Source organism: Pelmatolapia mariae, linkage group LG22 (genome assembly GCF_036321145.2).
Source record: "Pelmatolapia mariae isolate MD_Pm_ZW linkage group LG22, Pm_UMD_F_2, whole genome shotgun sequence".
Taxonomy (NCBI): Eukaryota; Metazoa; Chordata; class Actinopteri; order Cichliformes; family Cichlidae; genus Pelmatolapia; species Pelmatolapia mariae.
In genome coordinates this window covers 3,368,475-3,384,964 of record NC_086245.2, presented here as the reverse complement: position 1 = coordinate 3,384,964, position 16,490 = coordinate 3,368,475, and the positions used below count along the sequence as shown (strand labels likewise).

The following is a 16,490-nucleotide window of genomic DNA, read 5'->3' as shown; positions in this document are numbered from 1 at the left end:
ATCGTTAAGGGTGCTGGGTTTGAATTCAAGAAGCCTCCAAACTCCATCAAACTGGAGTTGAATATAGCACCTAAAACTCCCAGCAGATCCACTGGAAGAGGGTCACTATACTGGGTAGTTTCCCAGTGGGAATATGTGTAGCTTCATCACCTCTCTGCAGCCCCTCATCTCATCCTCTGTTTGCTTTCAGCACCCGCTCCTTTAAAGTCAACTTTCTACTGATTGGCTGTCGGTCACAAAACATTTGAACAGCAGGTGGGTGGGGCTTCTATGCCTGAGATGATGTAATAAGGATATCCCCTTTCACGGACAGAATAAAGATCCAAGATTAAGAAAAACTATAAGAGTGTTTATAGCAGTTTGAAGCCTGAGAGTTTGTTTCTCACTTTTTCTTTAAAACTTTGAGCATCAGCCACTGGATGGAAAACAAAGAAAATCAGAGTACATAAGTTTTGAAATTTAAGTGCTTCTTTTTTTGCTATCGCTACAATGATAGCATTGCACTTCACAAAAATCAAATGCTAAATCTGAATGAAAACATCCCATCATGTTACAGTTCATGAGTAGTGTTACTGTGGGTTAGCAGTAGCCATAAGATTAACCGCAGCTACTATTTACATGATGCATTCATACATTTACAGCAGGTTTCCATATTTTATTGGACAGTCAACAATATGTTATAAGAAGATGATAATTGTCCAGTGTAAGAAAAAAATAAATAAAATGAACAAAGCTGCAAAAAGCTACACATGATGCACAGAAGAAAGACTGTGAAGGACTTCAGAGACTGTTAGCTCCTCTTTATTTCCAAATCCCTGCACTGCAGTTTTAATAGGCTGTAACACATGTGCTGATGTACAGATAGAAACTTTTAAACAAACATACAAACTGCTCAACTCAAAGCCAACCGAACTCTGTCGTCTCGAGCTCACCCTGGCCCACGCTGATCAATACCAGGTAAACTGAACAGGTGACTGCACCTGCATCTTAATGCCAACACACCCCTAAACCAACTGTCAATGCAGCGTGAACAAAGCAAGCAGATGAATCCAAATGTCTGCCCCATGGCGATGAATACCACAACCACCACACTAGCTTGCTATTAGCAGCCGTTAACATCTCTGCATACACGTTTAACAGCACTAAAAAAAAAAGCTCGGTTACATGTTACGTTTAAACCCAAAACTCATTTCTCTTTTATGATTGTGTGATCCAGGTTAAAGGTGTCTGATACCCAATCCTCCTCCTGTGCCCCTGGTTACTGTCGTGCACTGACCTGCAGCATTGTCACATCCTTTCAATTATCCTATCATGCTTCGATTATTCATGTCATTAAAGCTCCAGGAGCAGGTAAAATACCAGGAGGTGGGTAATTACACAACATGAAGAATGAATAATGTAAATATTTATATTTGTATTTGTTATGACTTTGGTCTGTTTCAGAATTGTACCTCTAAAAAATGAGGTGAGAGATCCACATGGTATGCAATCAGTCAAGCACCAAGCCATGCAGGCTGCCTTTACGAACATTTGTGAGAGAACGGGTCATTCTAAAGAGATCACTGAACTCAAGTGTGCTGCTACAACAGGATGATAAAGTTGCAACAGGTTATTTCGATCTTAGATATTTCACCATCAACTGTAAGTGGAATTATTACAAATTGGAAGAATTCAGGAAAAACAGCAGCTACAAACAACCTGATCATTTAAAGTAACAGAGGAAGGTGTTTAAAAGTCTCCAAACACCATCTGGCATTAATATCAGCTGAATAACTGTGCACCAGGAGCTTCATGGCATGGGTCTCCTGCAGGTGTAATGTGTAGGTGTATTATAGTGTATTTCCCATGATTTGATGTTTTGAGGATAGTGCTGGAGATCTCTGTCTAAAGCATCTAAAGCATCAGTGAAAAAACTCTTAAAAAGGTTTTTAGCTGGGTTGAGATGAGGTGAATGTGACGTTCTAAGCATATGATTCACATTTGTCTCATCCTCATCAGGCTGTTCACTGAGCTTGGTGTCCTCTGGATAGAGGAGGCCACTGTCATCAGGACACAAGTGCCTCTGCTCAGAGAAGCTTTTTATTAATTAGCAGTAAGCCTTTCATCAAAGTGGAGAAAGCACCATGCCCTCACATCATAAGAGGCCACCAGGTGATATCAGTGTAAGGGTCAGAGGTTCAGGTCTTCCCTTTAATTGAAACCAGGCTACAGATGGCTGTATGGTGCTGTGTTAAACTTTGTGTTTCCATGTTTTAGCATTAGGAGAAACACAGGATATCATCCAAAAAGATTAAATGAAAAAGCATCCTTTGCCTCTGGGACACAGAGGCTCTCCCTTCTACTTTTAAAAGCTTAATTAAAAATACTGACATGCCCCTTGTGTCTTTCTGAATGTGTACTGTGACGGGGGTCGCTCACGGTGGCTTCATCACATGTAATTACCACCATCTGTGCAGCTCTGTGGAATCTCTTGGCCTCTTTATATTTGCTCGGTTTTGTGGTGCATTTATTAAATGTTTTAGACTCAAAACTCGTGTTAACAGCAGGTTCAAGCACCATAAATCCACCGTGCGCTACCTGCCCAGCACCAACTGGCAGAAAAAGGATATTCACTGACGAGTGGCTTTTAATTTCTTTCTGCTAGCAAGAGGATTCAAGCAGATGTAAAACCCATCAGTAACCCTGGAGGGTCATTCGGGGAGGATCTCGAAGGTTTAAAATGTGGAAACAAATGAAGGAAGCAGAGACCAGAGACAAGGTCATACTTGCCCAGCATGTTTTCCTTGAACAAATAAAGCTTATCAGTACACACTGACATACAAAAGCACAGCCATGATGCAGTACCGATTATAAAAACAGAGCCTCGATGGTTCGCCTTAACAGTGGATTAAGTAGAATAACCATTTTACTCCCAGGAAGAAAGACGAGCATTGATTTCAAGCATAAGCACAAATCTGACACATAGTTGGCTCAGTGCTGCTGTGTCTCTATACGTGAGATCTAACGTGTGTAGCTGATGCCAGTGGCACCCAATTACTTATCCTGCAGATGTATAAGAGAATATTTCTTTCGGGTTATAACATGTCTCAAGAGGTGTATCGTTAAGTGTGTGTTTGGAGGAGGGCAAGGGCATTCTTCAGCAGTCATTTCATTCATCACTGACAGGAACTAACTAAGGTATCACTTCTTACAAGTCTCTGCAGTGTCGGAATTTAAGCCTCCTCCTCGGTCTTCCAGCCGAGTCTCGGAGCCGCTGTTCAGCGTGACTTCAGATGAAAGCAGTGACACATAAAACACACAATTACTCCGCGGCTCTGGAAAGACGACTGAGCCTGGCATCAGGTTTGTGTGGTGAGCGATACAGAAACTGAAAGTCGTTTTTGGGTCGCTGTCTGCACCACAAAAACATCTGAAAGTACAATTTTGGTGTAGTGTCATTGCTGTGTATTCTATATCAGTGTATGTGTGCTGTAGTCTTCTGGTCCAAACTATCATTTTGGAGGCTTGAAGACTTTTGTTTGTTTTTGCTTATGATTTAGACAAATAAAAGCAGCTGGAGGAGAGACTCACTTCAGAATGGACGAAGCAGAAACTGAAAACACAGCGAATCATCTCTATGGTCCAGTTTTACTGCACCAAACACTTTTGTACAAGCTGCTGTGATGTCACAGGGTCTCACTTCATGTTGGTGTTGTGGCCACAAGTTTTACAGTGATACAGAGTGATTCATCTGTCATGCCTAAGGACCGGTTCACATCACATTTTAATGCACTGGGTAAGAAAGATTAGTCAGTGTGCAGAGTTCCTGTGGTGAAGCAGCCAAACCACCATCTCTTCCTGAATAAACGAAGCTTCCTGACATGAACCGCAGCCTCTGACAAACCTCAGGGTCACACTTCAGCATCCAACTTCTCCATTTTTCAAAAGTCATCAGCTGTTGTTGTTCAATACGTGTCCACAGTTTATGTGTCAAGTGCCAAAAGCACGCGGTGCATGTGTGAGCACTGAGAGTGACATCTAAAACATTAACACGATATGAGACAGAGGCTCAGGTTGGATCAGCTTCCTGTTTGTAGGTTATGTTTGAAGTCTCCCATTGTTTCTAATTTCATGTTGGACTGGAGTGAAAGAGCAAATCATTTCTGAGTCTAGATCTGTTCAAGTCACTAATAAAAGGACAAAAACAACAACAGTTTCACAAATGAAGAACCTTCAGCAGTCTTGGGCTGACCCTTTTTTAAATAAAGGGCTGTTTAAACTCTATAAAACAAAGTAAATAAACAGATATTTTCTAGTTTCGGCCTTTTGCAATGAACTATTTTGGTGTTATTTTTAGTTTGCCAGATTTGGCATTAAATGAAATGTTACAGCTTGAAAAGACAGAACTAAATACAGGAGCGTCTAAAGATGAAGGATTTGAACAGAATTAAAGATGGAAAAGACGAATTCTTCTTAGTCAGCACAGGAAATGAAACAGAAAGGCAAAGCAGTGCTTGGGGGCAGCAGGTGAAAGAACTACCTTTCTTTTAATAGCACGTCTGGGAAAATACTGGTGCCTGGACAGATGGCAGAAAGAGGACAAAAGACAAAGAAGAGGAAGAACTGGGAAAAAAAGTGGCAGACGCGTATTAAAGGATGAAAGTACACAAGTGAGTCTGCTGCGAATACCAATGCTGTGTTTTTCTCTGCTTGATTTCCTAATGCCCCCCTTGGCATTTGTTTTCTTTTATTTCTTATTCTCTGTGAGTGCGCTGCACTGATTCTCCTCCAGCACTAATCATCAGCACTGCTCTGTTTTATTATGCTGTAATTGCAATGCACATCTATATTTTCACTTAATAACTGCTGTTCACACACTAATCATACAAGAAGCAACAAACGAGATAAAAGCAAACTGGATAATGTGAGAATACGAACAAAAAAACGGAGATAAAGAGACACGCAGAGAGAGAAAAGAGGGCGGGGCCGACACAGTCTGAGCAATAGGTGTAACAACACAAGAGACTCACATTTGTGATCACACAAAGGAAACACTGTTTGGTTTTACAGCACAAACTGCAAAGGAAGCACAGCTTACAGAACGTTATCGTCACAGCTCCATTGAAGCTGACTGACACCTCTGTTTTTACTACAGCAGCAAAAATGAAGCATATCATTGGTTTTTTGCAAAAACTGTAACATTAATGACTTTATTACAGGCTGTGTTTGTATCCGTTTTGTTTACTTCTATATTCTGTATTTCTGTCTTTCTTTGTTTAGTGTCCATCTGTTTTAGAGTTTCATCGTGTGCATTTCTGATTCTTAGTTACTTGTTTACTTGGTCTGTTCCCTTTCGTGTCCTGGTCGTCTTGGTCTCCATCGCTCTCTGTCTCTGTTTCCTGTTTTATTTTGGTAGTCTGTGTCTCACATGCATTGTGTTCAGTTTTGCTTCCCCTTTATCATTATGAGCGATTTGTTCCTCCTGTTCCCACCTGCTGCCCATCCCCTCATCATCCTGCGTACTCTGGTCCTCACTCTCTCTCTGCTCGTTGTTGTGTGTTGCTGTGTGTTTCCTCGTGTGCCATTTTTTCCCTATTTCCCTCCTAACTTCCTGGTTATTAATTCTTAGTTGTTTGTAGCTTATAGCTCCCAGTTCCTAGTGTCAGAGTGTTGAGTTTAGTGTTCACCAAATAAAACTGTGTTTTTTAGTTAATCCCTTTGTGTTTGAGTCCTGTCTCTGCCTGCCACACAGTACTACCTGATACAGGCTCACATGAGCAGCCACCAAATACAAATGTAGGAACGGGTCTTAGAAACCTTTCGTTTTCTAAAGATGTTTGTTAATATTTTGGTGTTTTCATATACACTACAGAAAATGTAATAGAAGAAAGAAAGAATAAAGCCACGTTTGAGATCGATGTCATATAGAAATGTTACTAAAACAATAAACTTTTATTTTGAAGTGTAAAACTAAAGCGCGCTTTAACTTTGTTTAAAGGCAGAGAGACAAAAAAACGTAAACATTGGTTCAAAAAACACCAAGCTAACAAAAGTCAACAATGGAGGGAGGAGAAAAGAGCAAAGGTCAAAGGTCAACCCAGTTTGACACCAACCGGGATGAAAAAGAGCAAACAGAAGAAACACGAGGAAGTCTCCTTAAAGGAACACCAAGTCTGTGCAGAGCATCAGTTTTCTATATTTGTATTAACTCAACTTTGATGGTTTCTACACAGAAAGTTGCCGTTTTATATGTTTTGACTATATTGTAACTGTTATAGACTGAAATGTTGTTTGCTATTCACACTTTGCCTCAGAACAGAGCCGAGCTGACAGCAGGAACAACAGTTATTAATCTGATTACGCGGCCTGAAGACGAGCGTAGCTGACTGAAAGTCGAGAAGAGGATAAGCTGATGTGATCCGGTACTGAGACTGGCTCATCTGCTGGGATTTTACTCATATAATCAAGTTATGTTACCACGAGACTGTTTGCATCATGGGATTAGTTCATCCCTGATGATGATGATGATGATGATGATACATTATAAGTGTCATATTAAAAAAAAAAGAAATCGGGTTGCTCGTCCACTGCAAAACAAACTACAAAAATGTCTCTAAATATATGTAATGAGTCAGAATGTCACACCTGGGAGCAAAGACTCAGTTACAAACTGATTCTGTAATTAAGCATTATTTTCTTTCACTGTCACAATCCAGCTGTGAGCCAGCTGTGTCTCTGTAGCTGTTTACTTCCTGATATAATCTGATGTGAGCCAGCATGGATCACTGAACAAAGCTGTCATGAATTAGGAGAGAAGAGTGAGTTTCAGTCATTAATAACAACTGTTGGATTTTCTTGGCATTTAAATAAAAATAAAAAGACAGCATGCTTCACCTGTCCTCCAGCTCACCGTGCTGAACTGTACAGAGTGCCGTTTGGGAAGAGGGACAAAAAGAGCGGCAAGCAGACACTAGCAAAAAACAAAAAAAGCTCATAAAACAGGATCCCACATTCTTGATTTTTAGTTCACAAACACTTGTTGTAATGACTAACTACTCCTGACATTTTGGAGATGTTAGCTCTTTATACAGTAAAGTTACAGTGGGATACAAATATTATCAGGCTGATCCTGCCACGATTTGTTTATGTTTTTAAACCCATTTTGCACAGAGAGGCATTTTTTGAAAAATGTATTGATAGCAATGTTGAATATTATTACACAGGAAAAAAACAACTACACGTAAAATAATCACACTGTGATGCCTCTGCCTTTGTAAATGGAGGGACAGTAACTGCGTGTGTGTATGTAAGCGTGTAAAACCTGCAGACAGTCAGATTAACAGTATTTTGTCTCTATCTGCCATTCTGCAATTCATCTCATGTAAACAATAACGTGGCGCACAGCGTGACGTGAAAAAAGGCACATACCTTTGACGTTGCGTAATGAACTCTGTATTCCTCGTCCACACGTAAACGCAAAAAAGGAGTTTTAAAAAAATCTCCGTTTTCGGTGATTCGAAACGCCGTTTACGTGTGGCCGAAACAGCTGCGTTTTCAAAAATACCCGTGTAGGTGTGGACGTAGCGTAAAAGAGTTAGTAGGCCTAGTTTATTTTCTTACTACCTGTAATTTATTGCAGATTACTTGTATTTGATTAATTGTTTACTAAATGTTTGAGGTGTGAAATAAACCGCAATGGAGCAAAATATGGGTGTGTGTGGTTGGAGGATGTGTTTGTGGGGGGACATTTTTCTTATAAAACAAAGGGGGGCCTAGCAAAAAAAGTTTGGGAACCGCTGGTCTAATGAATGAATCAAGGTTCATGTTTCCTTTCTATTATGTTTACACTAAATAACTACACATATGTACACACACACACACACACACACACACACACACACACACACACACACACACACACACACACACACACACACACACACACACACAGTGAAGGTCAGTAATAGCGTTTGCACCTTAATAAGAATGTGAGCATTGTTCTGCCACAGCTGTGAGACTGAACAGGTGTCATGAAGTGTGTGTGATGCACACTTGAGACTTTCTTGTGTAGCATGGATTTAGACAAGACAGTGGTGAGCAGAGCTGCAGCAGAGAGACTGCATGAAGATTTGAAAGAATAAAATCTGAGAGAAAAAATCTCATGTTTCAATCAGAGAGCCATTCTGACAACAGGATGCTGCAACAAAGCCCAGACATCCAGCCCGTCTCAGAAAGCACCTACAAGTGATACCAAAAACTCCTTATCATACCGAGTCCATGAGCCCACAGCCATGGCTGTTTGATAAAGCTTATGAGCGTATGTGCAACAGTTTTGGCTTTAAAATACAGCATGTCTGTGATTCTTTAGCAGTGTGAAGCTTATTTAGCTGGAGAAGTAGCAAAGCAAGACCAGCACTTAGCAAAACGCTCGAGGCAACAGCAGAAGAGCTGCGATGCCGATATCTGCTGTGTCAAAGGTGAGCTAGCTCACCTGAAGGCTTTCTCTGATGGGTTTATCTACAGTAGAGCTAATTTACATGCCGGGAAGTCAAAGGTCAGCTGCCTGTGATTTCAGCACTCCACACTGAGCAAAAGCTCGTGAGAGACACTCGGCGTTCAGCTCCTGCAGATTCCAAATGGTCATCCGCCTGGAAAGTTCAGCAGGTACAACAGTAAACGTGGTTTTCACAAAGCATCTGTGCCATCCATACAGCCCACAATGACATTATTGATATTACATTAATGTCACAAAATCACACAGTGATTGTTAACTACTTAATTTAATTTATTCATTAATATTCACACTTTAAATATCCAGAGCTTTTTCACTTTACATAATTATTACAGATAAGTTATGTCTCAAAAGTAAGTCCCACGTGTGGGACTAATAAAGGTTATCTTATCTTATCTTAAAGCCAAAGTAGATCTTTAACCTGCATTACTCCTAATGACCAGCAGGGGGACCTCTACTGGTTACAAACACGATTTCTGGTGATATCAAAGTCAACAGGAAAACAGGCTTAGTGAACAGTTTTCTGGTGAGTCTATGGGTATAGTCAGTAGTTGTAAGTCTTATTGTATGAGACATGGAGTTATTTTTTATAATTTATGGTCACTGTTAGAATTAAAAATGAGAATAAACCAGAGCATGCTAATCAGATTTGACTTATGACTAATCAAATCCATCAGCTTTCATAACACCAACATGGTGACGGTCAGAATGCTCCAGGCGTAACGAGACGTAATCGACCAACAGGCGAGGTCCCGGTCGTCGATCACCGATACTCACGTAACTCATTTGTTTTCATTAGTGAGCCCTTGAGCAAGGCACTACGCTCCAAATTGCACAAATGAAGCTTCTCAGCTCCTGGTTTTCCTGCACTGGTCACAGATGTAAAAATACCTGCTGGAGTGGTGAACACACAAGCTCAGCATAAAGAGAGCGGCTGCAAAAATAAAGGTTACAAATAAGTAGAGAAACACGGTCATGTGCACAGTGTGCAGAAAAAAGTTGCAGTGCTGTAAATCTAAAACAGGTTCAGATACATTCAGCAGTATTAGGCCAGATAGTTATTTGTGATGTAGAAATCTCATTAAGTGGCACATGAATGATCTGTTTTTTATTGTTGCCGAGCCTCTGGAAGGAAAGTCTCCAGCTACGGGGTGCAGAAATTAACTGGCTGGATGAACCTGAGTCACAAGCTTGCAGTAGATTAATGCACCTCATCAGTGTCAACATAAATCTAAACAAGGACAGGCGAGCTCATGAATAGTTGCTCATTTCAGCCGTGAGAAACTGAGTGAGAAACAAATGTCTGAAATACAGCTCAGAGGTGATTCTCCGGTCAGCATCGAATATTCTCCAAAGACTCCAAAGAATGTTGTAATTTAATTCATTATAACATCGAGACCAAGCTACTACAATCAATTTGTCTTCATTATGGCGTAAAGATTTCTTGAAGGTTCTTTATGGCTCTGAGCCCTCCAGAGCATTCTGCTACAGTGACTTCCTCACTGCCACTCTCATTTCAGGGACACTGTTACCACTGTGAGTCTCAGCTCGTGGGTGGTGAGTGAAAAGTTTGCTTTCAGGTGTCGGGCTGTGGCAGGAAACATTTCTTATGCAAATGCCGGAAAAGTAAGGAAAGGTCCAGTGTTTGGGGTAATGGCACCCCAATTTGAAGCAATTTTGATCAAAGACTTCTTTTTTCACCTTTTACATCTAACTGTGTGTAACATTAAATTACTCTAATTAACTGTAACAAGTTTTCAAGAAGGTGTAATATTTCTGTTGGAGAGTACAGAGCTGAGAAGTTCAAGAAGCCAAACTTCTTTAAAAGTTCTGCAGAATGGTAGAAAAGGAATAAATCCAGTCTGAATGTGTTCATCCTGTAGCTGTATGAACACATCAGCCACGCACAGCTGGCCAACAGATGTGCGTCACACCACGGTGTGATTAAGTCATGTAAGGTCAGGTGGAATTAAATAATTATCCAGAAAATAGAGTGCTGTGCAAAAGTCTCGAGCCGTTCCTACACTGGCAGTATGATTGGGATGGTCGTCACGCTGATAATGAAACGATCTGATGTTTAAAGGTGGTGGATCAATAACTGATGGTACTTTACAGTGCTTTCTGCAACAAAGCCTCCTCTAACAACAACAGAGCCTCCACTGTGTTTGACAGATGTAACCTCGTCCATACATACTGATCATCACTCGTTACCACCTGTTGCTACTGATTCAACCCGGTTCTTGTATAATTGGGCGTCTCTCAGCCTTTTTCTGCCTCCTACTGTTCACTGAGGCCTCAGCAGGGATGGTCTCAACATATGTCAAGAAGCTTTAAACTGAAGAAGGATGAACTCAGGTCCTGTGTCAGATCTTTGCTGCATTTGACTTTCAGATACTGTCCATCTGCTGAGGGTTGTTTATTTTTTGTCCTTCACGTGTCCAGTTTACTCAACTTTTTTAAGAATACACTACACAGCATATTCAGATTTACTAATACTGAAGCTCTTTGAGAATCACCTTACTGGTGCAAAAATACTAGTATATACCAGTGAGCCTGCGATCTGTGGCAGGTTTTATAGAGTCAACTAAGCAAAGCCTTTTTTTGGCAATAGACGTTAATAACAAAGTGCTTAAAGATCAAATTTTAAATTGATTATTTGTCAAGTTTTCTGTTATGTGAAGACACAGAGCAGGGTCATTGTGTAAGCTAGGTGCTGTTTTATTCTTGAGTGATTCATAGGTCAACGTTAGCAAACAAAAATCCCTCTGAAACTGGTCAGGTACAAGAACTGAACAGAAGCGAGTGAAAGCACTGGAAGACGTTCAGAAAGCCCAGAGAACTATTTACCCCAAAATAAAACAAATGATGGCTCCTAGTAACAAAATGTAAAGAATTTACACATTTAAGCTTTTAGTGACGGAGGGCCCGTGTGCAGGGGAGAGGCATAAGACACAAAAGCATTCAAATAATATCAGAGCATAGATGATTTTCTGCAGCCTAAAGTGACCTTCTCTGTATGAGAGGGTGGAGTGCACAGGTAGGTGTATGTGCTAGCTAGCTTGTTTGGCACGCTGCAACCTTTGAGACGTAAGTAACGTCTGCTTGGTGCTCATTTAACAGATTAATACAATACTAGAATTTCACTCATTAAAACTGAAGCTTTTCAATGAGCTGTTAGTAGAATTAACTACTCTGCAAGTCACATAATTGTCAGATAATTGCATCATAAAAAGTCTGTTTCTGTGACTTCTATTAGCTGAGGTGAAAAAAAAAATCAGGTGTCACAAAAGAGGAAATGTAATATTGAGATAAAAACGTTCGTTTTCTGCTGTAGAGGTCATTAAAAACATGAAAGGGTGAGATGCAATGAGATTCTGGGAGGGCAGACCACCTGTTTCCTAGGAAGACTAAAGAGTTTCCACAAGTCTTTGAAGAAATTGATCATTATCATCAAAACTTTCAGAAACCCTGAAAACGTGAGTTCCAACACGTGTTGCATTTAACACGAGCACCAGATTTTCTAAGACGGCCATAAAGTACTTTGTTTCATTTAAACTGCAGCTAACAGCATATGTTTTGTTATAAAACATCAAATGCTGTGGAAAAGATGCACAGTGGCAAAAATACCACCCACAGAAAAAGAAAATGGTTCCAGTTAAATGCACAGGAAATGGAACAGCGCACATCCTGTCCTGCCAGCACAGTTTGACTGACAGTCTCGATCGACTGACTGCAGGAAGGAAGAACCAGAGTGATGAGTGCAACACAGCAAAGATTAAAAAAGAAACTAGACAGTTTCAATCTAATTAGCAGACTTATTAGTGAGTAAACGTTCACATTCTGGTAGATTTTTCCACCTAGAGTATAAATCCTCACAAACCGGAGGGCAAGCAGATACACTGTGATTTGCACAGGAAATATTATCTCAGGGTTACTCGTACGTCTTCATTTTTTTCCCTTTTTCAGAGTCAAGAATATAACTGCAGCTTCCACCGGCGCAGCATTAAACGCTCCGTGCAGATGAATCAGCACTTGGCAGCAACCAGAAAAGATAAAACTGACAGCAAGTCAATCAGGACAAATCAATGAACTGTTTCAATTCAAGACACCCCCCTCACACACACACACACACACACACACACACACACACACACACACACACACACACACACACACACACACACACACACACACAGAACTGTGGTAATTCCACCTGTCAGGGTTGACTGAGCCAAATTGTGCATAACTACTACATAATTACTTTTTGGGGGAATCAGCATAGAAGTTGAAGATCCCACACTGTAGCCTTTCTAAGGTGTGTCAGTCGGCCTTCAGCTCATGACACATATCCCTGGATTCAACCTGTTCCAGTGTCTCTGGCTTTAAAAACAACCCACAGCTGCCCACTGCCCTCTCTACAGAATCACACACTAGATGAGTCTAGACACACAACCTGCAGACGTTGTACGATATGTTCTCGTTACGATGTCTGAAAATGACATTACAATCTTCTGTTGTAGCTTCAGTGCTAACAGCTGAGCTTAGGCTGCACTGAAGCACAAAGAGACACACAATGAGTCGCACATCTTTAGACTTAAAGACTTTAAGACTAAATGAAGGTTTTCATGGTTTCCCGTTCTCCTTCATTACCCGCGGTTAAAGTACCCGGAACTTTCCAGAACAATTAAATCTGCTAGGCAGGTTCATGGACTCTTGTAGGAGTTCATGTTTTGTGTGCTGCAGTTGGGCTTGGCCTGAAGTGACAGCACAAAGACGCTTGCTGATGATGCATTGCTCGTGATGCATTCACGGTGCAGACGTACAGAACGTTTAAGTCACATCATCTAACTGAGCTGTAGAAACATCACTTTAACCTCTGCTGGTTGCCACTCTGACGCAGTACCTGCAGGCTGTGGGGAATTTTACTAGATTAACTCAACTTGTGTTCATTTTAGTTTCCTGTTATGACATTATTAACACTGGTTCAAATATGAAACATTCAAACAAAGGTGCACGAAGAAGAGCTGTTTTGTTTAGATGTACCATTTCCTCTGTCACTGTGGGCATTGTGGCTCTATGGGTTGTGCTATCACCACATGTTCAACCTCCACTGCAGACACTGACGGAAGTGAGCATTCACACAAACTGGGGCAAAAAGAGCAACTCCAAAAACACGACCCATAAATCTACAAACACCTCATTAATGCTGAAACTCCAAAAATCTAGAATCGTTATTATCTGTGTTCAGAAACATTTGAAGTATATGAACAGTAAGGAAAAAAACTGTTTATCAAACAGTGTTGGCACGGTTTAATTTCCTCTTCAGTTCCCTTCTCAGCAGAAAGAGACAAGCTCAATTTCAGTGTTACCTGAAGACAGAATAGTGTTAAAGTTGATCTAATCTCATCATAAGGTGATAGTGAACTTTCCTCACTGTGCACAGGTTGAACAGGTGACAACACACCTGAAACCAAAGTGCTGCTGCGACTTATTGTTGACATTAACTTCACGGGTACGTTGTCACCACCGGGGACTGAATTCACACAAAGCTGTAAAAGGCACTGTGTGTGTGCAGACGTGAGAAGCACAGACAGCATAAGACAGAAGATGAGAGACGAAGAGGAAGAAAACCTGAAGCTCTTTAATGAGCACCGTCACAAGACTGAGAGAAACTGAAACCGTAGGAAGTCCCACGAGGCTTACACACATACACACACACGCCGAGCTGCACACACTCGGCAGCAGCAGAAAGAGCAAAACTGAGAAGTACAGTGACAGCACACATCGGTGTGTGTGTGAGAGAGCGTGAGACAGCCGGGCAGAGAGAGACAGGCAGCACTGAGTCACTGTGGCTTCGAGTGCAGCTGTTTTTCCAACAAGCCGGAAGTGTCACTTCCGTTTTCTGAATTTTTTTTTCAACTACAAAGTAAAAAAAGAAAAAGAGAGAAAGTAAAAACTGCACAAAAACCCTTCGATTGGTCACAATAATAAACGTTAAATCCAATATGTTTCATGTATAAATATCACAGATGGTGAGTGTGTCAGTGTGTGGTTGTTCTTTTCTTTCTCCCTCTTTAAAAAAAAAAACACAAAACTTTCACACCCTGCAGTGACACGACAGAGGAAACGCTTCAGATATTTCATGCATGCTAAAATATATAAAGCATCACTTTAATGAGAAAAAAGCTCTATTTTTATGGTAGTTTCACTTCACTGGGGAGAGAACATGAAGCCAAAAAATTAATTCAATAAAAGTTGAAATTATTATTTGATCCCAAAACAAAATGTGACTTTGTGCTTGGTAGAAGGCGCAGTGAAAATGTTTCTTGTAGTTGGTCACCAGGTTTGCTCAGACCACAGGAGGGTTTTGGCTCACTCCTTTCTACAGAAACTAAATAAACCTTTAGCTTCCTTGGTTGCTGCTTGGCAGCTCGAAGCTTCAGCTCCCTCACATGTTTTCTGCAGGGTTGCCGTCTGTAGACGGAGTAGGCCACTCCACGACCTCCATGTGCTTCTTCTTTAGCCACTCCATTGTTGCCTCGGCGGTGTTTTGGATCACTGTCATGCTGGAAGTCTGATCCATGAGCCATCTTCTGAATGAGAGGAGTTCCTCCACCATGATTTAATGGTGCATGACCCCATCCATTGCACCCTCAATGTGCTGAAATCGTTCTGTACCAGCAGAAAAACAGTCCCAAAGCACAATGAGTCCACCTTCATGCTTCGATGTTGGGGAAGATGCTCTCTCCGTCATACTCAGCATTTGTCTTCCGTCAGACGAGCTGATGCCAGAGTTCACTGTTGGTTTCCTCTGACCACGGCACTTCCTCCCAGACTTCCTCTAAATCATTTACATGTTCAGCTGCTCGCTTTCTCTCTCCACTAAAACGAAACTATCACGAAATTAAAGATGATTTATTTCTGTGAAAGTATATATACACACTCCTGTATCATAACTGTCTTTCTTCCCCACCTGAAGCAAGCATCTTTAAGGTAAAGGGCACCTCTTATATTTTTCAGTCATTTTCTGCCATTGGTGTACACTTCCACTGATTTCAGACAAAGCTCCAAACACTGAGGGGAGAGGGTGAGGGAGGAGTGGCACCGAGGCCGGTTTACGTTAAACAAGGACTGAACCGGAGAATCGTGGACTGCTTCACCTCTCAGACTCTACAGCTTCATAAGCTCTGAGAGTGAAATGTGGAAGCAGAAATTGGGCCTCTAGCTTTTGTTTCCTTGTTGGAACGGCAGCGTGTGAAGCAGTGTTTGTGTGACCAGGACAAACAGATTAGCTTCATTAGTCTTTGCAGTAGGAAGCTGCACTCAGAGCTCAGCCGACAAAAGGAGCATCTGTAACCGCTTTACACAGAGTTCCAGTTATCTTCATGGTGTTTATGGCTGTATTTCTGAAAACAGTGGTTGAGTCAGTGGTTATAATATTAAAATATCCTTAAACTGTCGCTTTGACGTCCTCAAAGTTTGAGATAAAGAAAATTAACTGAACGATCACAAGTGTTTGGACTTCCATTCAAATACTGGGCTCTAATTAAGTTTTACCCAATACTAATATTTGGGAATAACGATGTAATTGTACAAATACTGTAGCAACATCAGCAGCTATAAATAGATCCAAGTGCATCTGCAACACAGGTGCTGAAAGTCACAGCAGGCTGGTTTTATAATCCCTGTAGCAACAGCTCGTTTCTGCAGGTCCAACGGTGGCTGTTGGCCTTTTATACTCGTGTTTAAATCTATTTTTATTAAGGAGAAGTTGTGGCCACTGATGTCATTTTCAACACACACACAAAAAAGGAAATTAGATGAGTTGTTTGTCAAACAAGTGACGCGGGGAGAAAATTAAGAGGAAGTAGTGAAAGGTGGACAGACAGTGGAGAAAACGTGTTATTATTCAAACAAGCACACGAGGTTGAATATGAATCATCTGCCAGTCAAACAGAGAAGGTAAAGAGCCTCATCATCGAGGAATATGTGAAGAAAA

General features: G+C 41.1%; 1 protein-coding gene across 1 annotated transcript in view; it reads right to left on the bottom strand.

Moving 5' to 3' along the window:
* Positions 1 to 16,490, bottom strand: part of LOC134619765 (collagen alpha-1(XIV) chain-like) — a 176,532-nt gene that overhangs the window by 120,667 nt on the left and 39,375 nt on the right. The window lies entirely within an intron of this gene.